Below are 24,136 nucleotides of genomic sequence, written 5' to 3'. Positions count from 1 at the left end.
ATTTTTAGAATAGAGTAGGTTAGAGGAAAGAAAAAATCATAAGGAAGAGAAAATAAATTTATAGTTCTGTGCTGTATCTATTGAGAAAAATCTGTGTATAAGTGGATCCACACAGTTCAAACCTGTGTTGTTCAAGAGTCCACTGTATTTGATAAAATCATTCTAAAATTCTCCTTTAAAATATCCATAAGAAATATTGTGACTATTTTAATATGCAGAGTTAGCTGGAATATAAAAGATTGAATTTTTCATGGAGCTGAGTGTGACCTTCAAGTTCAAAATTTTTAGGCTTCTTCAGGAGTGAACAATGAGAAGGTGATATGAATTTGTGATAAACCTGTCTCAAAACTTTCTATGTGGCACCAACTAGAAAATTAGTTCCTGCATGCCCTGGTGCTATGACCCATGAGAGGATAAAGGGGCAAGTACTGATCTTCTAAACTGAAGTCATATACTTAGGAAGGATAGCTTTAGTAAGAACTAAAGATCAGAGATTAAAACTTGTTTTTAGTTGACACTCTTGACCCCCATTTCTAATTTAAAAATACCTATATTCCAAAGCATTGCTCCCTGCAATAGATTGAATGTTTGTGTCCCTCCCAAATTCCTATGTTAAAACCTAATCTCCGGTGTAAGTACAGTATTTGAAAGTGGGCTTTGGGGATGTAATTTGATCATGAGAGCAGAGCCTTCACGAATGGGATTTGTGCTGTTATAAGAGGCCATAGAGCTAGCCAGACCTTTCTTTTGTGTGGGAATTCAATGGGAAGCCCTCAGTTTATAAGGCAAGAAGAGAGCCCTTATCAGAACCCAACCATGCTGTCACCCTGGCAGACTTCTAGCTTCCAAAACTATGCAAAAGAAGTTTCTGTTGTGTACAAGCTACCCAGTTTATGGTACTTCGTTATAGCAGCACAAAGAGATTAAGATACTTCCTTTATTGCCGGTATGTGCAATTGAGCCCATAATCCCAGTTGAGGTATATAAATCTCATACAAGAAGGCTAAAATATATTACCCACATAGTTCTCATTTATCTAGGCCTAGGTAGAGATTGATGGAGCAACCTAAAGGCAAAATTGTGAAGGGAGTAATATTATTATTCTAGGTGCCTCTGGATGAATAGGCCATTTGGGCATGACATTACTCACACTGGGCTGTTATACCCGGTATCATTACTAGACAATTGCAACCCCTTGATGTGTTAGTCAAAAAACCATTTAGAATCATCTTAAAATGAAGTACGATTTCTAACTCTTCCCTGATACTTTGAGCTAGCACTTCCTAGTAAGCTCATGAAAGGACCAAAATCAAAATTTGCAGAAAGATGGCTAGCAGGTTAGAAGAAATGCTGAAGATGAGAGTGAAGAATTTAAGACATGCTTTGTCACCAAGACCCTTCATATCCTAGAGCAGTGGTTCTAAGCCCTGAGTGTGTTTCAGAATCACTTAGAGGGTTTGTTAAACACACATTGCTCTACTTCATCCCAGAGTTTCTGTCTCAGTAGATCTGGTATTGGGCCCAAGAATGTGCATTTCTAACAAGTTTCCAGATGGTGCCACTGCTGCTGGTCCAGGGATCACAGTTTCAGAACCGGTGTCCTAGAGACTGATCAAAAATAAAAATATGTCTCCATCTACTGGCTCTGAGGGTGGCTTAGCACTGAGTCAGCCTTCAGATTTGATTCATTTATCTGAAACTCTCAAGAAGTTTCTCATTTTCCAGTTTAAAAAAAAAAAAAAGACTCTTCATCCTTCTCTATGGATTTCTTTCTTTTTCTTCCCCAGCCGTGGCCATTTCCTCAAATCTGTCATCACAGAAACACTGGTTCTGCAGATATCCTTCAGATCTGAAATTGTATTTGCCCCTTCTTGTTTCTCTTTCCATAGTGGTTATTCAGTGTGAATGAGTTACAAAGGAGAGGGGCATCTGGAGAGGCGGGTGAATGGTCCTTTGGGATTAATTTGAGAGAGTTCAATGAGCTGGTAAGAGGATTTAGTGCAAAAGGCACAACAGAAAATAGTATTTTATATTTTTGTGCTGCTGCATGTCCCTGGTTAATCTTAATTTTTATCTTGGGTTTCCCTCCCCCAGAATTGAGGAACTGGAACTCTGTCCAAATCTTCTTCTTCAAATAGTTAATTCCCACATGTTCCCAAAGCAAAGCAATGAATATTCCTCTAGCATATAGCAAGTATAAATTTTACTTTCACAAATCAAATGTTTGCAGACAAGGACTTTGCTTTATTTTGCACCTGACATGCTACCCTCGACTCTTGAGCCACCATCTGCTCAGAGGAAGCTAGTCATGCTTTTCCATTTTATTTAACTCTATGTATTCCAAAAAAAAAAATGAAGTTTATACTAGGCACTGTTATTGAAGGAGTGTTTAATGCAGAGCTGCTGCCTCTAGGTTGCATGGTGCATGGTGTTCTTGCACAATCATACACAGCTATAAGAAGGAGCTTTCAGAGGAAGGGCAAGACCAAAATATACCACTGCCTAGGGTTCTATTGATGCTCAACTTCTAAGGCCTTGATGGCTGTCTGCCTTCTTGTGCATGGAGCACTCTACTGACTCTTTCATGAGGCACATTGGATACTCCTATAACCTTCAGCTGGGTCTTGTTGGTAGCTAAGTGGAGGAGGTAATCTTGATAAGGCATGGTTGTGTGTGTGTTTTTTTTTTTTCCACATTCCCAGTTCTTTCAACCTGCCAACTAGTGAGCTTTCTACCCACCAGAGCTCTTTCATTGGGTCTTCTTATCTTCCTAGGCAGGTTTTTCATTGACAGCAATCAAACTTATGCTCCCAGCTAATACCTTCCTACCTTGTACCTCTTTGCCAACTTCCACCTTGCTCTGTTACTCTATGTTCTTTCTGTTGTGATTCCTTATTTTTCAGCTATTCTGACTGGATCTGCAGTTCTTCTAACATCAAATACCAAGAAAGAAGCAGTCATATATTCAAACTCATCATTAAGTTTGGGAGGATGTTCATCCTGTGATGAACTGTTCATCTCTGTTCATCTCTGTCCTTGAATCTCATTTCCTCTAATTTTCTGGACATGTGTTTATAAGCCATGGAGTGGGAAACGGGCTAATGGTAGTAGTGGATTCATAGAACTGATGTCAAAACATCATAAATAATTTATTTGTTCACTCTGCTTGGGGACCTGAGGTAAATTGTCTGTCTACCAGGAAAAGGTGCTTCATTGAGCTTTAGAATCTGAGTAATATAAACAAACATTTGCCCTTCTCTACATTTTTCCTCTACATAGGAATGGAAGCGACTAGTAGGTAGCCCAAAGAAACAAGAAAGGGGCTTTAAATGATAGTTCATATCATTTGGTTACAAAGTTCATTTTCTGGGGAGCATGAGTTTTCAGGAAACACACTCCTCAACTAGGTTCTATCAAATTTACATCCTGAGTGGTTGAGAACCTGCCCTTGAGCCAAAGTGAGTTAATTACAGTAATTCATCAAACTGACTTCATTGAGGACCTCAGAAATCCTACATGCGTGAGGCATTGATCAGATAGTAAATACATGGTTCCATGTAGCAGGAGAATTGAGGTGGAAAAAGAGAGTCAAGAAATACTTTTTTAGAAGAGTGAGTGTCAGAATGTGAAGACCAGCTGGCTAGTATGGCAAAAGGACAGAATGATGCCTTCTATGACCAAAATGTCTTACTTCAATCACTGTAATTATAAGACCTCTTGGTGGGTATTCATGTCCATGTTTGCCACTATTTAAACTATAAGCACCTTGTAGGCAAAGTCTGTGCATTCCTTCTTGCTAAACCCTTACATCACATCTGGCACACATCAGATGCATTATAAGAATTAGTTATTTGTTGGGGCATTATTATTATTAATAAACGCTAAGTAACATTGCAAAAATTATTAAACCTTGAGAATTATTTGATAAAAATAAAATGTAATCATTGTTTAGCTACTAGTATAAAATTGCATTCTTCAACCATTCACAGTTGAAATTAAAATGGAATCTCTCATAACAATATTAGAAGAAGAAAATTAATGGTTTTGCATTAATGAGCTTCCTGGTTTATTACTTAATAAATTACTCTTAGTTACAAGCAATATTTTGGAAAAGTTTAACTGTTACACTGCATTCCATGAATATTGATAACATGTAAAATTATTTTGACTTTTTATAAATGACAAATGAAAAATAATTACAAAGATGCGAAATGCTGGCTCTAGTGACCCGATGTTTTTATGATTGTTGTATACATCATAAATAAATCATGGATGCTGTATTTGTATCTTGTTAAATTGTATGAAGATTTAATTTAAGGCCGATGTTGATAACACTGTAGATAAATGAACCATGTTCTTTGCATGGATGGTTTTATAGCTGAGACTTATAGTAGTCAGTAAGTTAAAACTCTGTTAGAATTTCCATTACAAATTTTCAAAGGCATTCTGCTCTCCAGATTGAAACTTGGTAGCAAATCTTAAGACTAGAACTGTCTTACTAGTTAAAAGAAATTATTTTACCTCGGTTAAAAGATGCAGAGTTACAAAAGAAGTTGGTGTGTGTCTTTTTTCTAGCCTTATTAAAAGATAATGTCTTTTACAACATCACGTATTACAAATACGAGTGAGAAATTTTAAAGGTTAGCTTGAGTTAAGCACCAACCAGAAATCTGAACTCCCTGGGTGTCTCTTCTGTACTTGTCAGTGAAATAAGAAACTGAAGAGGAAGATGTGTAAAATCTTTATTATCTATCCGTGATCTGTCAGTTATATTGTATCACCAGTGATTTCCACCTAATGTATTTATACCAATAATAACAGAGTAAACAGAGAACTAAAAAGAAGGTTTTACATTCCTTCTCCCCATCAAACTACTACCTTTTCTTAAGATCTATTATAGATATGAGACTCCATTCCCTTCTTTAAAGTCACCTGGAAGACCACCCGAAATAGTTCATGTTAAGGATTTTTATATAAACACATCTTTAAAAAGCATTTAAATTGGCAAAATATATAACTTTGTAAATTAGTTACATTATGGTTGTAATACATATATTGTAAATAAAAATTAATGTCTACAGCACCGCAAGGATGTTATATTGTTATACTTTGGTGTAATTTAGACCCCAAAGGATTAATTTGCATAATAGACCATGACCACTTTAGAAAATGACAATACTTACCCAAAGTACTTTATCTTAAAAACAGACACATTCACATGGGAGCTAATTTTCTATTTGGCTTCTTTCTGTAAATCAATATCCAAGGAAGCCTAAAGTTTCTTAAGCTAAAAACATAATGAATTGCTTTGGGGAATGAGAGTTCACACCTAACCAATGTTTACCAGCTACAAAATAGGAAAATCTTTATTGTTTATTACAATAACCAAAGACCATATTAAGAACTTAATTGCAAGTAGTTTGTGTTAAATACTTTATGACAGGACTTAGACCAAAAAACAAACTTGAATAATATGATCATGGCATGCATTTAGCATACCTGACATGTGTTGCACACACATAGACACATATATACACATAAAATACATAAAATGTGTATATATGTGTATGTATATATATATATATAGTATATTAATCAAAGAAGTAATCGCACTTTATTTATTTTTTTTAAAAGGTTTTCTTTTTTTTTTATTATTATTTATGATAGTCACACAGAATGAGAGAGAGAGGCAGAGACACAGGCAGAGGGAGAAGCAGGCTCCATGCACCAGGAGCCCGACGTGGGATTCGATCCCGGGTCTCCAGGATCGCGCCCTGGGCCAAAGGCAAGCGCCAAACCGCTGCGCCACCCAGGGATCCCGTAATTGCACTTTATGAATAGAGTGAATTTTTTAAGTTTGGCTGAGACAGGAAGTAATTATAAATATGCTTCTGTAGTTTAAGGCAATTGTCTTTGATTTTTTTTTTCAAGTGTGGGACAAGAGTACTGCTTATTGCCATTGTCTGATAGCCCTTTTTCTATCAGATGACTATTAATCCTAAGTTTTATTTTTCTCAAGCAATATAAACCTTGTACTTTCTTTCTTTCTTTTTTTCTTTTTTTAGATTTTATTTATTTATTCATTAGAGGCAGAGAGGCAGAGACACAGGTAGTGAGAGAAGCAAGCTCCTCAGAGGGAGCTTCATTAGGGGAGAGTTACTATTACTGGTCCTCATTGCATGGAAACCTTTTTGGCTTTCTCCTAAGAGAAAATGAACTGCTCATTTTATTTCCCCTCTGCTGAGCCCATGACAGTCAGTCACCAGGCTAGGTTTGGCTAGTAGAGTGCATTGTTCTACCTAAAAGAGAGAAACTCAGGGGCACCTGGGTGCTACAGTTGGTTAAGCATCTGATTCTTGGTTTTGGCTCAGGTTGTGATCTCAGGGTCTTGAGATTGAACACTGTGTCAGGGTCCACACTCAGTGTGGAGTCTGCTTAAGACTCCCTCTCCCTCTGCCCTTCCTCACTGTGTGCATGCGCTCTCTTTCCTCTCTCAAGTAAGTAAATCTTGAAACAAACAAACAAAAAACAAATACATGACTGTATTAAAAAAAAACCAAACAACTCTCTGGTGTCCTCTTATTCTAATCCTTCATGGAATAAATATTTCCCAACTTCTAACTGTTCCTTGCATATTATCATTTTGAGACTATCCCTTTCCTGATCCCTCCTTTGGACACATTTTGTTTAGTAAGTGCTATTGGAGGGCCAGTATGGATACAGTGCTTAAATTTTGGCCCAACCAGCACCAAGCAGCTTTGGGGAGGCAAGTTTGATTAGGTCTGCTCCCACGTGAACAAAGGAAATGCCAAGGAGCAAGGCGGTCTCTGAGATTCTGTTCTGCTCACTACATGGAAACAAAAACCAGGATTGGGGCTAAAGAAGAATTATAAACAAGCTCAGCATACAGACTCTTTTCCCTCTAATGATTAGATTATTTTTAGTTAAATATCCTAACATAGATTTTAATTTAAATATTAAAGGGGTGAAATCTGTAACAGTCATGGAAAGAGAGACTCCTGCATAGGAAGGAATCAGGAAGTGCATGACCTCTAAGGTAAATGATTATATTAGAAAAATTATGACAATATTAACAGCAAAAAACATATATTTGTATATATATGCATTTTTCTGTGTGTATAGTATATATTATATATAAATACATATAGTATATATGTATACATATAGAGTATATATGTATATATGTATATATGCATATGTATAGGTATATATGTATATATATATGTATACATATAGAACATATATGTATACATATATATACATATATACACATAAAATGTGTGTATTATAGTCATTTACTTACAGTGCCCAGAACCAAGCTTAATAGAAGAAGAAATAGACGATGAGGATATTTTAAATTATTAACAAATAATTTCCCCCTGTATCTCCATACCTTTCCCTATCCCATGGACCTTCCCCCACTCTGGCATTGAAAGCACACCATGTCACAGAAGAATGCAGATGACAAAGGAATAAAATTCCCGGTTTTAAGATATCCAAAACCTAGGATTCAAGACAAAACAAAAACATTTGAGAGAATACGTGATGAAATAGCATCTATTAACTTCTGCTGAAACTAGGTAGAAAATGTTTGGGCTGAGGGGAAAGGTAGAGGGGGGGTCATCTGAAAATCAAAGAGAGTTGAGAAATTGGCAGGCATCACTGTCCCAACCACTGCCTTTGTAAGACAAAGAAACTAGATGGGTTTGGGGATCTGAAAGTATAGATCTATAGCCGTGAAACTACCAATTCCTCAATTCCTGTCCTAGTGCTAGGGAAGAGAACGTGTGTTTCATTTGCCTATGCCTAAAATTTTCTAGCATCTAGTAGAACGTTTCTTGTATAACTGAGGGTATTGTAGACCTGACACAGAAAGGTGGAAGACCAAGAGAGGCCTCAAGGGGAACAACCTGGAGATGGAGATCAAGCTGGAAAGAAGATAATTGGTTACACATAGGACCAGATACATGGCAGTGTTGTGTGGAAGTAGTGTTGTGTGGAAGCAGTGTTGTGTGGTTACACTGTCATGCAGGAGCAAATTATGTGCATTTCTTCCCAGCTGTGTGCCTTCAATGATGGAAAAGCTATGTGAAATTGGCCTCTGTGGAAGTATTTACACTGTAGAAATTAGCAATCACTGCTAATCATGGCTCTTTTTCCATTTGTTGGTTTTGATTGGTTGGTGGTTAATTGGTTGGTTGGTTAACCAGCATACCACTGGTTGTACACCTACCCTGATGCCTCAACTCTATGTAAAATATTAAGAAATTAGATTAGTTTCCTACCATTCAATGAAGTGGTGTTTCAAAATCGAAATTATTGTATCATAAAATCATGATATATTTCCTGTACACCTGAGTTTGTGGCCTGAGATTCATACTATACCTAGCAAGCTAGGTATTGTAAAATTTAATTTTTAAAAGTGTTATAATAAATGATAACCAGATACTTCTAGCAAGTCATTAAACTTATGTTGGCTATTGCTTTTTTTGAAGAAAAGAACCACCCAGCATATGGCATAGCACCAGAGATATGCCTAATGTTTTCAATATGATAATATACCAGCCTGATAATTATTGCTTGCTGTATGCCTTGGAAATTGCTTAATTAAAAAGTTTTATTTCCTCACTTTCTTATAAAAAGTACCTTTCCTTTTCAATTTTTTCACCTTTGTTACTTGTCTCCAATTCTTGATGTGTAAGTGCAAACATTCCTGGTTTTATCCCACAAGAAAACTGAGTTGTAGAAGAAAATCTAATCATTACATGGACCATTTTGCTGTTGTGATATTCCGTGCATTTAATGTTTGCAGATGCCATTAGAGAATTTCCATTTCAGTGGTCATCTTACATCATCTCTATCAGATATTAACAGCTCAGGTAGTACATGTACTTCCTTGGCATTTTGCAACCCCTTAGTGATCAGTGTTATTTTTTGATATGCCTGAATCTGTGTTTTATATTACATGTATATGTTTTCATATTACTTTATAATAATGGGCAGGTTCATATAATACTCAGATTTCTACTAACATTATGAGATATAGCAGTTTAAAATATTCTTATAATTCTTAGAGTAGAGGGCTATTTAGATTAATGAGCTTTTTTAAACACAGAAAGAGTAGGCTATTATAAGAACTTATAAATCATTGTAGATTTTATACAGAGAAATAACCATTTTTGTAAAGTTTTTAATGAGTATTGTCTGTGATGAAAGTTATATGTTTGGCATTTTCTTCTAAAATGTTTATGAAGGAAAAAGCAGAAGAAAGAAGAAAGCTTTAGAGAATTATTCAAAGCAACCAGAGAGACTTAATTACAGGAAAATAAATCATTCATTTATTTAAGAACTCTGGCAAGAGATAATGATTACTGAGAAGATATTCTGTTAAACACAGAATGTTGAGTATATACTGAAGTTCAAACTCAGCCTGAAATATGGGTTAGAACATTTATCCTCCTCTTGCTTCAAGCAACTCAGCTGTGCAAGGGACAAACCATCATGAATAAACAATAATAGTTTTTTTTAATGGATATAAAATAAAACATTTCAAAGAATATCTTTTTTCAGGTCCCTGGAGGTGAGGGTATAAGTGAGGAAATAATAAGGTACAGAATAAATTCCAAGACATCTTTTTAAAACAGAAAAGACCCCTATATCATTTACAAACTAATAAACATTTCTGTGGCTACAAAGAAAAAAATATGTAAGTTTACTTTCGGCTACAGGAATCATAAATAAATTGAATAGGTTAGGTACGGTGGAATTTATTCATTAGACTGATATAAAAAGTCAGAAGCATCTCAATGTTAACATGATCAAAGCTATTCAATATATTTTCCTCCTTGAAATTCTACTCAATTTTTTATCACTATGAAAGATACAGTAAGCAGGTAGAGAATCTGTTCTTTTGTGTGACCTTGTACACTTAACTTTAAAGAGAACCTGTCACAATATATGGCATTTAATTCTTTGCTTTTACAAGCTTGTCTTTTCTACTAACCCTGAATGCCATCAATGTAGGATACATTTTATTCAGTTTTGTATGACTGGCAACTAATATAGTTCTAGCATATAGCAGGTGTTCAATAAATAATTATGTGCAGTTGATATAACTTGAATATTTAGTTCTTATTCTTCCAAATATTCATATCTTATTGCTCTGTGATGATTCTTAAATGCCCTTTGACACTTCTTGCATAATTAGAACTAGCTCACTCCTTTCTTTTCATTCCTATGAAGAAATCCTTGCATAATACTTTTGTCCATGAGTCACCAGTTTAAATATTCCCACCAGAAAAGAAGTTGCATAAATTAAAGAAATAAAGAAATTGTCCTGCACCAACCTTGCTGCCCCACTGCTCAGTGTTACTGGAATATCTGAACTATACAACAGGAATTTTAACAGAATTTTCTGAACAAAAATTTAAGAATCAGAAAAAAAACATAGCAAATACCATAGGTAATTTCATGTGGAAGCCAAAATCCCCTGTGCCCCTCAAATTTCAATCTACACAAATTCTTCACTCTACCCATGTGACAGAGGAGGGCGGGTAAGGGGAACCCAGTTATCTTCCCTAGAGCTCAAGTTGTAGAACTTTCCCCAGACATTTTCAGAGATGGCAAAGTTTTCATATCTGTGATACAGTTCTTTTTGTTCTTTGGTTTCTTTTTAAACTTTCCCCTCAAACCTTAGGCCCCTGTAATGGAGAAGAAAACAAAAGTGCAGTTTCCTTGTTCTCTCTGATATTATTTTGATTCCCCTGCATCGATAGCCATTTTGCTTCTCTTTTCTTTCCCTATAATCTTTTCAGCCACCTTTTCTGGCTTTGACTTTCCTCATGGTCAGAGTCTCTGCCTGTTACCCTGGGTCTTCTCCTAGTCAGTCCTAAATCAGCCATTTCTACTCCCCTTTCTTCACAAATCTGCCTTGTCTATCTGGAGTCAGCCTTCTGGCTCCTACATCTCTGACCCTGACTGAATGAAGGCAGGAACTCTGTGTCTGTATCAAACTTTCAGAGATCTTCCAATATCTGTCTTCTTCTTTCTCTGGACTTGAACAGTTACCTTCTTCAACCACTTGTGTAGAACTGGGATATTGTCTTCTCTGGACCCCTTCCTGGTCTTGGCTGGCCAACTCCATCTCAGCCATCTGATATAGGCTGTAAGGTCCATGGTTCTGATCGTATTCCTGCTAAATAAAGCTTTCCTTGGACCCTTTTTGGCAATATGCTCAAGAAGCCAAGCAAATGGAGGCTAACCCAGTCTTTTTGTTCAACAGTCCCAATTCTGAAATTACATATCTGCTCAACAGCATATCTATATGCCTTCACTTTCTTCAAAACCCACCTTTACTCTCTTTCTGTAACTTACCTGATTTATTAGAAGTGATAGTGCAGTCTAAGTAAATCCCAATCTCAGGAAAGGAGGGTACAATTTGGAAGAAGACGGGGGTTTACCAGAGGCTGAAAGGGAAAGCAAATAAGGAAAAAGGTGGAGAAGAAGACAGAGGAGGCACAGCCAGCTGGCCTCCAGCAGTGTGTCTGAAGAGGATATACATGCTTGCTCTCATTCTATAAAGACAGGAGGTGATGGTTAGGCTCCTTGTTGGCTTCTCTCACTTGGACCTTGTAGGTGTGTTTTGAGAAGAGAAAGTGATGTGACTTACTGTGCTTCCAGACCACTGCACTCAGTCTCCAGCCAGCTGCCAAGGCCAGGATGCAGCTGCCTCCACTATGGCCACTGACAAAGGGACAGCCTGCTTGTGAGAACTGTTTGCTCCTGGACGGTCTAACAGTGCCCACAAAAATGGTGGCTGGCATGGACCAGATCCCAAACATGGCAGGTTTCCAAGCTCCAGTTCTGGGGAAACAGCCTGATTTTGGCCACTGTGCCTATTTCACATTTGCCTCCTGATTTATCATCCCCCTCCCAAATTCCCTGCAAAGGTTCTGTGCAGACAGCATACCAGATTCTGCAGATCCCCAGAAGGTAGGTTTTCCAAGGTAGAGGTCTAGGCTGCAACTCCCACAGTCCTTCTGTCTCATTTTTATCATCAGGAGAATAGAAAATCAGGAGAAGGAAAAAGGCAGGCCTGTTGGCTTTGTATAACATACCAAAATAGATAATGCAATTATAATAGAGATTATTTAATTATAAAGTAGATAATTTGCCGCATAATACAAACTGTAATACAATGTAATATGTAGCATTCAACATAGACCATATAACATGTATCTTATACCAAGTGATATGACCTTGATTCTAAGATCTATGCTTAACCTCAGTTTAGTTTCTTAAATTGGAGTAACTCATGATCAACATATGGAATAAATTGATGACATATCTTAGATAAGAGGAAATATGAACTCCATGGGTCTGTTAGAATTTTTATAAAAATATTGCATCATGAAAAAAAATATTGCATCATGAATCAACAGTTTTTGTACCCTTAACTGTCTCCCATGCCAATACATATTCTTCTACCTCATGAATTTTTATAGTTGCATTGTAATACATTATATGGATTTACTCTGGTTTATTTAACCTATCTCTGCTTAAGAGCATTTTCATTTTTATCAGACCATATGGCTTTAGGCCTTTGGAGAGATGCAAGAGACAGAGGCAATCTGTTTACTTTCACAGCCTAGAGAATTTGAACTGGCCCCTCAGAGAACATTACCTTTAAAAAGAAATGCATTCATGCATGGACAGTTTCCATACTAACAGATAACGTGCAGAAGGATTGGCCACCAACCCAGCTCTACCCATTTTATCTTTTAGGAAATAAATATGTGTCTCACACCCATATTTTCAGGGAGAAGAGTCAGCTTTGTTGGTGGGCCACTTCTTCCCAATGATGGGACCCCTTCTCAGTGGAAACTTTTGAAGATGCTATTTTACTAAAAGGCATGTCCCCTCTGGCACTCAAAACCTTCTATTTGTAGTTTACACTATACCAGGCTTGGAGTGGCTGCGGGTCCCAAGAGACTCAAACACCTGAGACCATCATAGACTAGCCTAAATAATTAAGAGGGGATAAGAAGGACGAGAGAGAAAGAAAGTAAAAAAAAAAAAAAAGGAAAGACAAATGGCAGGATTATCTAAATAAGTTCATAAGATTAGAATAAAGTAACTTTTCAGTTTTATAGTTTTGTTTTATTGAAGGAGGGGGTAACTCTTACAACATCAATTGTTAACATTTAATTCATCACTGTCCAATGTTTATTGAATATCTGACAAGGGCATGGTGATACCTAACCCCTTTCCAAATTGTGACCAATGGGCAGGGGGTGAGGGTGGAGGAGTGGAGGAAAGAAGGGAGTTATGTGTACATCTTTTATAGCTGAAGAATCAACCCCTGAACATATTCCTCCAACCCAGCATCAATTTGTTAGATTATTAGCTTTCTTGAAGTATGAAATAGTAAAAGGTACTTGACTTTCCTCATCCTTGACTAAACAACTAGTACCTTTACAAAACTGGTCAGTAAGAACTATGTCTGGTAATTAACTTTTATACCTTTTATATATGTATATTTTTATCTGTGTTGATACAGGCAGCAGACAAGTTAAATATACCATAGATGTTTGAAAGTGGTCAATCTCAAGGGCATGGGATAGTGTGATTTAGCAATTGACAACTAGAGCATGAGCTGTAGTCTGTTTCCAAGGTAAGGTTATTAAAAAAAACCCTGAAAGTTAATGCTTTTCAACATGCGATTATAGGTTGCGTAGCAAGATAAGCAGAGAATTCACATTAGTTTCAATAATATTAGATATCCTCTGCCCAAAGCCCTTTTTTCCAGGTTTAGCTAGAAATTTTATTTGCTTATAATTACACTAAATCAATATTAATCACAATCTAATTCATTTGGATTATTGTTAATTATAGTTATCAAATATTCTTGAAATACCTGCATAATATGAGAACTGAGAAACTAATCATATGATCAATAAGTATCAGTTATCAGTATTGAAATAAGGTCACAACTATAACTCTTAGGAATGATTTATGACAAAGTATATTATTAAATATATTTCAAATTAGAATGTGCTTCTTAGGGAATCTAAAGTATCTTTCGATGTGTTGTAGACAACATTAAGGAGCAAAGCAAAGATGGACATCATTAATGAAGACAATTACAGTGAGCTATGTTGCTTTGCAATCAAATATTTTAATGGAGTATATAGCATTCTGGCCTAAAATTTTTTCAGAACAAATATCCCTATGACTATTAAAATATATTATTCAATCAGCTCAGCTAGGTTAATAAATCATCCTCCAAAGTCCTATAATCATCTTATTTGATTTTTGTTTTGATTCTTTCCCTCTCTCTTTCTTCCCTTTTTCCCCTAATGTCACCAATGGCTCTTTTTAATTTCTCAAGAACTGTGGAATTTGAATCCTGAGAGGGATTGAAATATTCCTTCAGTCCAACTCCTCAATAAAGAAATAAGAAAATTGAGGCCATAGAAGCAAAAAAAACGTCTGCTAGAGCCACATGGCTAACTAGTAATGAAATATGGGCTAGAATTAATATTCTTTCAATTCCAGCCTCAGTGTTCTTTTCCTATTTTATTTTGTTTAGGCTTTTAAAAAATAAATATGCTCTTCACTCCGAAATGGTAGTTATATCAAATTTATCATATCTGTGAATATTTATTTATTAAATGTTGGTGCAGGATAAAATTTATCCTTTTTTTCTATTATCTCTTTAATCTCCAGGTCACTAAAGTGTATATTCTAATATTTGTGACATAGTCATGCATATTTGAGTTTGGGCACTAACTCCTTAGGGCATGAAGAAGGCTCTATGTATTTAGAATGAGGAGCACATGGATGCTCAATCTCCAGAGACAACAATGAGAGACCATTAATGACAAGGTCTGGGCTCTTAATGCCAACACAAGGAGGAAAGAGGAACTTCATACCTCACTGAGAAGACACTACATTGATTTAGGAAAATCAGAATTGTTACCTAGAATTAGTTGAATCTGGCTATAGATTAAAAGAGGACTGAAGACACACATTTGATTATAGAAAAATTAAAATTATAGGTCTTACACTTTTTTTTTTGAGAGAAAGAGAGAGAGCACACAAGTGGTAGGGAGGGGCAGAGGGAAAGAGAAACTTAAGCCAATTCCATGCCCATTGTGGAGCCCCATGCCAGGCTTGATCTGAGATAATAACCTGAGCTAAAATCAAGAATCAGACATTTAAATGACTGAGCCACCAGACACCCCACAGGTCTTATACTCTTGAGTTTTGTAGTTTAAGGTGGGTTTTTTATGCCTATTACACTTGTATTGCTCTATATTAATATTCTGATATGTATGATTCTATTACCAGACTTTAAACTCCTACCTATTAATGACCATAATTTAGTCATCTCTGTACTCTCCAAACCTTTGGTACACTGGAAATGATGAGGGATTGTTTCCATATTAGATTGATTGTAAAAGTAACCCCCAGAACTCCCCACCCTGTACCCATACTCCTTGCTATCAAACTTTATAGCTCTTCCAATTGAGGGGTAGAGTCTATTTTTCTGCCTTTTGAAACTGGGCTGCTTTTTTCCTCTGCTTTGCCTAATGGAGTGAGATGAAAGTAACTGTTCTGTTTCTGAGTCTTGGCCTTACAGGTCTTCTGTATCTCTACTCACTTCCTTGGGATCCAGTCATCACTATCAATAAGACTGACTAACCTGCTGGATGCTAAGAAGCCACGTAGAGGAGAATCTAGTTGTCCCAGTTGACACTATCCTAAACCAACCTATGTTCAATCAGCATTCAAACATAGAAGGGGATCCAAGTATGATTAACAGAGCCATCTACCTAGTCCACAGCATTCTGTAGATGCATCAGTAGACCCAGCTGAGACCATAAGAAACATCCAGCTGATCCAGAAACTCATGAGCAATAATAAATGCTTACTGTTTTAAGCCACTGAGTTTGGGATAAATTAATGAATTGCTCAAAAACAAGCATATAATGATAGGTAATACGAAAGTGGTGAAACAGGATTCATGGGTTCAAGGCTTCTTGGCTTTTAGCACTCCTTTCATTTTTTTCCCCCCGAATGCCCTATTCAGCATCAGTATATTTCAAAGAGCAATGATCCAGAAAGCAGGATTATCTATACATTTGCCTCTTTCTGGAAGCATGGATTTAGGCATGTCACCTAGTCATGCTTCAGTTTCCTCTTTTATGGAATAGAGATCGTGATGCTACCTTGTCAGATCCATAGGATTATTGTATTCAATGAGAAAATACTTGGGACAGTGCTTTGCAAGCTATTGCATGGCCTGCATGTGCTGAATAAAGGAACACAGCTGCTAGTCCCTTTGGTGAAGGGTGAGAGGAGGCTGAGAGAATGCAGGAGCAATGGGAGAAGTGTGGGAAGATTGATAATCCTGGGGACACCTAGGGTCAAATGGTAACTGTGAAACTACACACATACCTCACTCTTTACTGGCGTTATCAAGTTTGGTGATGGATTTCTTTTCTTGACAAATTGCCATTGCAGGTTATTTCCTAGATGATATTTCCACAAATGGAAAATCATTCTCCATTGCCGGAATGGCACTAAAGAAAGTTATTATTTCACATCTGATTCCATAGAGCTTGCATTTAGATTTACCAGCAAGAGGGTTAATAAAAACAGAACTATAGCCAATAGCAATTGAAAAATGTCACTTCTCTATCTGGCTACAATGTGTCACTTTATAGGTTGCATCCTCTGAATGATAAAACATAATTTACTGCATCAAAGATAAATCTGAAACCCATTTCTACTTTCTCTATAACATGAGACCTGTTTAAGAAGGTTTTCTATTGACTGAAATAGAAAGCAAGTGGCGAGAGAGAGAAGATTAAAAAATGAACATGTTTGAAGGTAGTCCTTTAATATTTATGTGAAAAGAACTAGTAATATAGTTATAATAGCTTTGTTGATTTATAAATGACTCCTCAATAAAAAATATTTAAGTTAATTTTAAATTTATTTGAAGAAACTATTGGGTTATTACTATGTGACCTTAGCTTCTTTAACTGGTATGTAGCTTCATGCCTTTGCTCTCTGATTACTGAGTAAGAAGAAAAGTTTAATAGTGATTTCCTCTACATAACATTTTGATAAAAAGAAAATAATCTGTTCAAAATAAAAAGAGTTATGATTCTCCCTTTTAATAATTGTTTTAGAGATGCACATTTAATGTGACATTTTTAATTTGAAAAATTTCTATGAGAAATTTAATAATCAAATGTATTTTTAAATTTTTGATGGCCAAGTAGCATTAATGAGGGATCTGCAATATATCATTCTTTTGGTGTCAGGGCAGTGGCCTCACTCATTCACTCAGTGATTACATGCATATATCCAAAAATATTCCCCAAAATATTTATTTCACACTAAATGTTAGGTGCAGTTTGAAATATGTCTGAAGACATGTTATATTCAGTTTCTTTTTCTAACATTTGTGTAATTTGGCTTTCCTATTAAATTAAAATGTTTCATTTCTCTTCCTCATCCTCCTCTTCATATTCTATCTTCATCATCATTGTCATCATATCTTTTATTGATCCTTGTATCCTTTCAGTAGCTGGCAGATATTAGGTAGCCAATAAGTTTGTTTAATTAATGTTAACTTAAAAATAACATTATTTTCTTGTGGCAAGGTCAAGTGCTGTGTTATTTGCTTTAAATACAATATTAAGTTATCCCAACAAGTCTATGAAATAGATACTATTATTCCCAGTTTATGGATAGTAAATTCTAAGCTTGAAGATTTTAACTCACTGGCTCTAAGTCACACAAGTGGTCAGGTAGGGGAGAGCTTGTATAGACATCACCAAGGGATGCTGTGAGAAAATTATAGAACTTATATTTTTGTTTAAATAGAGTAAAAAGTTTTCATAACATTTAATGAATAGATTAATAATTAATATCTCTATATATGCTTTTTATTTCAAAATGTTTACTGATAGGAGTACAACCAAAAATTTTTAAACTGCTGTTATAAATGAAAATTTCATAAACTGTAGATTGTGACCCACTAGCTAGAAAAATGAATTTAGAAGATTTGGCCCAGGGTTTTACTTGAATAAGATAGGATAGAATGGGAAAAGATGGAAAAGAATGTAAAGAAATGGAGTGGAATGGAATGGAGCAGAATGGAATAGAAAATATCAATAAAATTTATATGTTTTAAGTATTGTTTTAAGAACTTTTATTTTAGGTGTACCTATACATATGCTATTGCAATATATTAAAATCCATTTTATTGTGGATCACAATCAAAACAGTTATTCTAAATGACTACGTGCTATAAAAAGCTTCAAGCCAAGGCACTGCAGACATTTTATCTGGCCAGCAAACAAACAAACAAAAATTGAATTCCATTAGTTATGACATCCACACATTCTTTAGGTCCCATCAGATTTTAGTGTCATCTTGCTCAATTAACACACAATTTTACCTGCTTCATTTTTGTAGGCAGCTGAGTTTGGGGACCCAGATCTTCAATCTCTCATCCATTCATTTCTGTTGTCTCAATAATTGATTTTAAACATATGAAAAATTCTCTGTCTAATAATCTGAAATGAGACTTTCTTGTAGACAGATTTATCCCTAACCACTTGTTCCATTTTAGTGCATGATACTACAAAGAGAGCACATGAAAATAAAAGCTGTAGTGTTACATTGATAATAGCTCCTATTTCTGAGAACTTGCTAAATGTCTGGCACTATGCTACATCTTTTACATGATCTTTAATCCTGAAAGTGATTATATAACCAGTTATATTTATAGATGAGGAAATCGGATCTTAAAGAGGTAAGTTATCCAGTGTTACACAGCCATGTGGCAGAATCAGAAATCATGCTCAGATATGTCCAAGTCAAACTCTTCACCTAATTTCCCATCAATATTAGGTGCATGGCTGGACATTTTATTTTCAAAACCTAGAAGACTTATTCTAGTTTCAAAAACAATGCAATCTGGTTCACCCTTTCTGTAACTACTTTCTGAGGATATATTCTTGTGACTTCTCACTAGGACTAGGATCAAAATAGGTTCCCATTGGCCTCCAACTTTCTCCTTTTTCTAATCCAACCTAAATACTGATGACCTTCCTATAACACTTGCCTTGGTTCCCTTTTACCTATGCCACTTGTGATAGGCAGGAGTTCCAAATCCCCAGCAACACCACTTCCATAGTCGTCGTCATCATCATAGCATGGGATCTTCTCTTTTGTTGACCTTTGTATCCTTTCAGTGGCTGGCACACAGTAAGTGGTCAGTAAAAGTTTAACTCATATTTTAAAAATCATTACACAGCTCTTAGTGAATAACTAAACTCCTGCTAGAAATTGCTGTCTGCCTTCAGTGCCCTCCACAATAGGCTCCTCTGCCTCTCTTTTTGGACTAAGATCTTCTTTGAAGACTCAGATTATCTGGTAGTCCAGTGTGTGGGACTCACAGCATTTTGTGGATAGCCAGTGCTCTTACTTGAAAGGAAAATTAATGTAATATTACAGGAGGCACTTCAGCGTAACCAATAGACCGAACACTTAAAGAACTGAGAATGTAAGAGGTAGAACATTCTTTGTATTGCGGATAGTATTTTCTAAAGCTAAATATAGTGGTACTAACTGAATGAAAGTTTAGATTATCTTACCCCTGCTTAAAATGAAAAGCTTTGATCTTAAATACTATTTGCCTTCTTTTTGCTGTGGCAGTGAACCCCCATCCTGAAACTCACGAAAGCCCTAATTCTTAAAGAGGATGCTAAAGCAATATGTTTTACTTAACAACCAGCACTCTGTTTACATGACTCCTTTTAAAACTTTCCTTAAGCGCTTCTTCCTTTTTACAGAACAGGTTTTTCTCATTAGCTACACGTGTTGAATTTCAGGGTCAGATTCTCAGTGGAGTAGTAAGCAGCATTTAGCCAGAGGGTAAAGGTGCTAAAGCCTGGAAGTGCTCATAAGTTCCTAATAAATAGAGATCCAGAATCAGAAACGGGTGTGAGAGACGGAGGGTAGACAGTCAAAAAAGAAAAAGGAATGGCAAAATATCTGTTAAGAAATTGCAAGGAGTCAAGAAAAAAAAGGCAGAAATCCTTTTAAACAAGATCCAGTCCCAGAACCAGTTTGGCTGGGGAGAAAATGAGCCCATATGGGGGAAGATGGCATAAAAGAAAACCTGATTATGGGATATGATTGGAAACAGCACATTCACACCCTCCTTATATTAAAAGAAAGGGAAAATGTTACTTTCCTTTTTAATTTCACAGGAACATTAGAACACGGAATTAGGTCATTTTGTTTAATCTCTTTGATATCAATAGAGGAAAATAAATGCCATCTGAATAAGAGTTATTACTTTCCTGTCCTACCTTTTCCAGGGTGAATTGCAAACACACTTATGCACATATGCGTTGTGAATGATGTTGAACATAAAGTTAATTGACCTTAATGAACAGAACAGGTAAAACAATCCTTCTGGAATTCCACTACACAGGAGCACTCTTCAGAATATCCCTTTAGAAAAAGCGACAGGGTTTGGGAGTATTTTTAGATACTGCTACCTAGGCAGAATTTTTGGTAGAAATATGGGCAAGAAAACTACTGATGTCTTTGGGATTTGTGTGGATGCTTGGAGGTGATTAGATGGGCTACTAGGATAATCTTTTTGGGACAGGGTATATTTGAAAGATAAAAATGAATGAAAGCAAAGGATTTTTTAGGAATCCTACCTACATTTTATACTTGGTTTATACTCTTTCCAGCTGTGAAAGACTTAGCCTAGGTAGCCCAAAGCCAGTGCTGTCACTTTGAGATGTGTGAATGTAGCTGAGCTCCAGCTGTTTGCTATCAAGGCTAATGTAAGAGGCAGTGTGGTGCCTTTACCTGGCTGAAGACTTTTCAGAAGTATAAAATGTCACACACCTCTTGTTGAAAGTCTGCTTATTCCTCTAATTTCATCACTGTCTGAGTTTTATTGCACTGGGGAGTTCTTATTCCTGTCCTCCATATAAGTAAGCTTTTACTAAATTAACAGAGTGGGTGGGCAGCATGGGAAACTATTGGAGAACAGGGCTAGGGAGAGGGGAGGCATTCTTCTTCCGCCCCCTTCTGTTCTCCCAGCTGCTGGAGGCTATTAAGGCCTTTTAAACCTTGTTTATAAGCTGGGGGTTTTGAGCTCCACATCAGTGCTGGTGGGTGTTTTTATTTGATGTCTGCTGACTCACTTGTGTTTTGAAGTACATTCTCTGTCAATTCTCAAATGTGACTTTTCACAATGAGAGGGAATTACATTTTTAAAGATAAAACTTGCTGTTTCCATAAACTCGGTTTACCTCACTACCTGCCTGTAATGTTAGTCAGCGTTTAAATGTCAAGAAGAAATTAGCAATGCTGTTTCTCCACCCCTTATTTTTCAGGCTTATTTTTCTGTCTCAGGAGAGTTTGTGTTTTTGTCTTTGTCTTTAGTATAAAGTGCTAGTGCCATTGAATGATCTTTGAGTTTGTTATGGTTGTATGTATTATAAATTTCAAAATAATTATTACCTCTGCTTAACTTGGCATATTTTAATTTTTTGCGTTTTAGAATGAAAAGAGATTAGTATTATTTACCTCATTTATTTTGGAATGTGTGCTTATACTAAGTATGCTAGTCACTGGAATGATGGACAGATGAGATCCATAGAAGTTAGAGTTACTGAATATATATATACAATTCCTATAACAACAAATGCCAGTACTACACAGTGCGTCCATTTATCAGTTAAAAGAAGGCTTGTGTTCTAAGGCAGTGCACCAACACCAGTCCTTTTATGCTATGCATATATCCCACACCTTGCTGTTTTGAATGTTTATATTTGCATATTGCATACTGGCAGACTTCACAAAGAGGGAAAGAAATAGTCCTAAGAATGGGAGTTTAGTTCAACCATAAATAAAAGGCTGCTGGAGTGAATACAGGTTAAACATAAAAAGCAGAGTAACACTCAATCAAAAAGGAAACAAAACGACAGCCTGGAGATTATTTCCTGAATGAATTATAACTGGCCATTTGAAGAAGCCTCAAAAGACGGAGTAGTATCCGAGTATCATTCAACTTGATGTGGCTTTAGGGAAATATAGACAAGGGATAAATTTGCTACTTGATCTAGTCTGGTCCTTCCCCTCCAAGAGCTCAGATAGTAGAAGAGCAGGGACATTTAAATATGTACTGACAGTGTTTCTGAAAACCATGTAGTCAGTGATTTTTAATGACGCTTTAAAAATGTTCTAAGACACTGCCTCTTGAACTTTAATATATATACAAGTTATTCAGTGATATCGTTAAAGTGCCAATTCAGATTCAATGGTTCTGGGGCAAGGCCTGGAAGTTTGCATTTCTACCAAACTCTATGCCACTGGTTCCGGAACTACACTTGAAGTAGCAGGAATCTTAGCAACTATAAGTACAAATGGCAGCATTCCCAGTGAGCTGGGTGGTGGTGCCAATGGGCATGGCAAGGCTTATAAAGGAGCCCTCTGATAATGCTTTTTCTAGTGACAAATCAAAGCTAAATAGGATACATGGGACTACAAGTTAGTAATTAAAATTCAGAAATACTTAAGAGGCGTTAAAACCAGTAGAAATAAAAATAAACTTTACAATAAAAAAAATTCATGGAATAGGAAATATTAAGTGGAATTTGAAGTAAATATGCCAAAGGTAATAAATACCAGGGGAATACGTTATAAAAGCAGTATTACAAGGATTGATAGGCAAGCAATATTACAAGGATTGGTAGGAATGTGGTTTTAGACCACAAAATCACTCTTTCAGAATAGTGATTGGGAGACTCAGGTACATAGATAAATCATTTATTAAACCATTTTTCTCCAGTAAGCATATCTTGAAATGTAAATTAGTATACATGTGTTTAATGATTCATTTAAGTTATAAAATAAAATGTAACTACAGTTATTATGTAGCCTATCAAGTACATTGAACCCCTTTTAGTTCTGTGAATTTGTCATTTGCTCTCCAGGGACTTAGGTTTTTATTTATTTCATGCCATAATATTACTAAATATGTACCCATCACATTATTTTACCACAGAGTATGGTACATGGCAATGATGGCTTGTTCATTCTATGGCTTTCTTGAGTGTAATAAATAGTTTAAAATTTTCAAGATCTCCCACTAGATCCTTGAGTGTAAGATGATCTGGCCATTCTGTATGTTATAAAAAAATCTTTTAAGTTGATGATTGATGTCAGAAAAAGTGCTTAAGATTATAACATATAATGCCTAATAGAAACAGGTCACTTTTATTTTGGTCTTATTACTTGAAAATAGGAAAAATATTGAAAATAATAATCATTGGAATGATGGTGAGAAATTTTGAGATATAGAAAGTCACTAGCCAACTAATTGGTTTCTGTGAAGATGCATAATCCAATGTAGTGAGTGTCCATTAAAAGATTCACTTGATGAACTAGAATCTGAGCCAAGTTGAACCACGCTGAAGTAGCATCTTTTAAATAAAAAAATATGAAGTTTATAATACTGATTTCTGATTTACATTACCTTCAATTCAATATGTATTAAGTTTTTACTAAATGCCAGGAATTCTGCTGACACAAAACAGAAAGGAATTCTAGAATCAGTGGGTCTCTGTATGGTAAGGTCTATTAACTCTCCCACCTTAATTTATTGCACCCCACCTCTCTCAAAGCATACACATTCCCTGAGATCAGAGTTACATACAAGTATACAAAACTGAGATGGCTTGGAGCTTGCCAAAAGATACAAAACGAGTTATGCAATAGTATACAATCTGTTACAGAGAATTTATATGAAGTTATTAGAAAAATATTGATGTGATTGAAAGATGCCCTGAATAAGAAAAATAAGTCAATTCTCCTCCAACTCCCATTTTCTTTTGAATGAGCTTTAGTCTTTGTATTTAGCACTTAGGTATTAGTAAGGTCAGACATTAATGAATACTCCAGATTTTTTTTCAAGAAATAAAACATATCTGTAATGAATTTAATGCTTATAGTCAGTTAGAAGGTACCTATTAGCACTGTGTGACCATTTAGTTTACTTAAT

Source organism: Nyctereutes procyonoides, unplaced genomic scaffold (assembly GCF_905146905.1).
Source record: "Nyctereutes procyonoides isolate TBG_1078 unplaced genomic scaffold, NYPRO_anot_genome, whole genome shotgun sequence".
NCBI classification, from domain to species: Eukaryota; Metazoa; Chordata; class Mammalia; order Carnivora; family Canidae; genus Nyctereutes; species Nyctereutes procyonoides.
The sequence above is the reverse complement of the archived record's forward strand: the minus strand, read 5'-3'. Positions refer to the sequence as shown.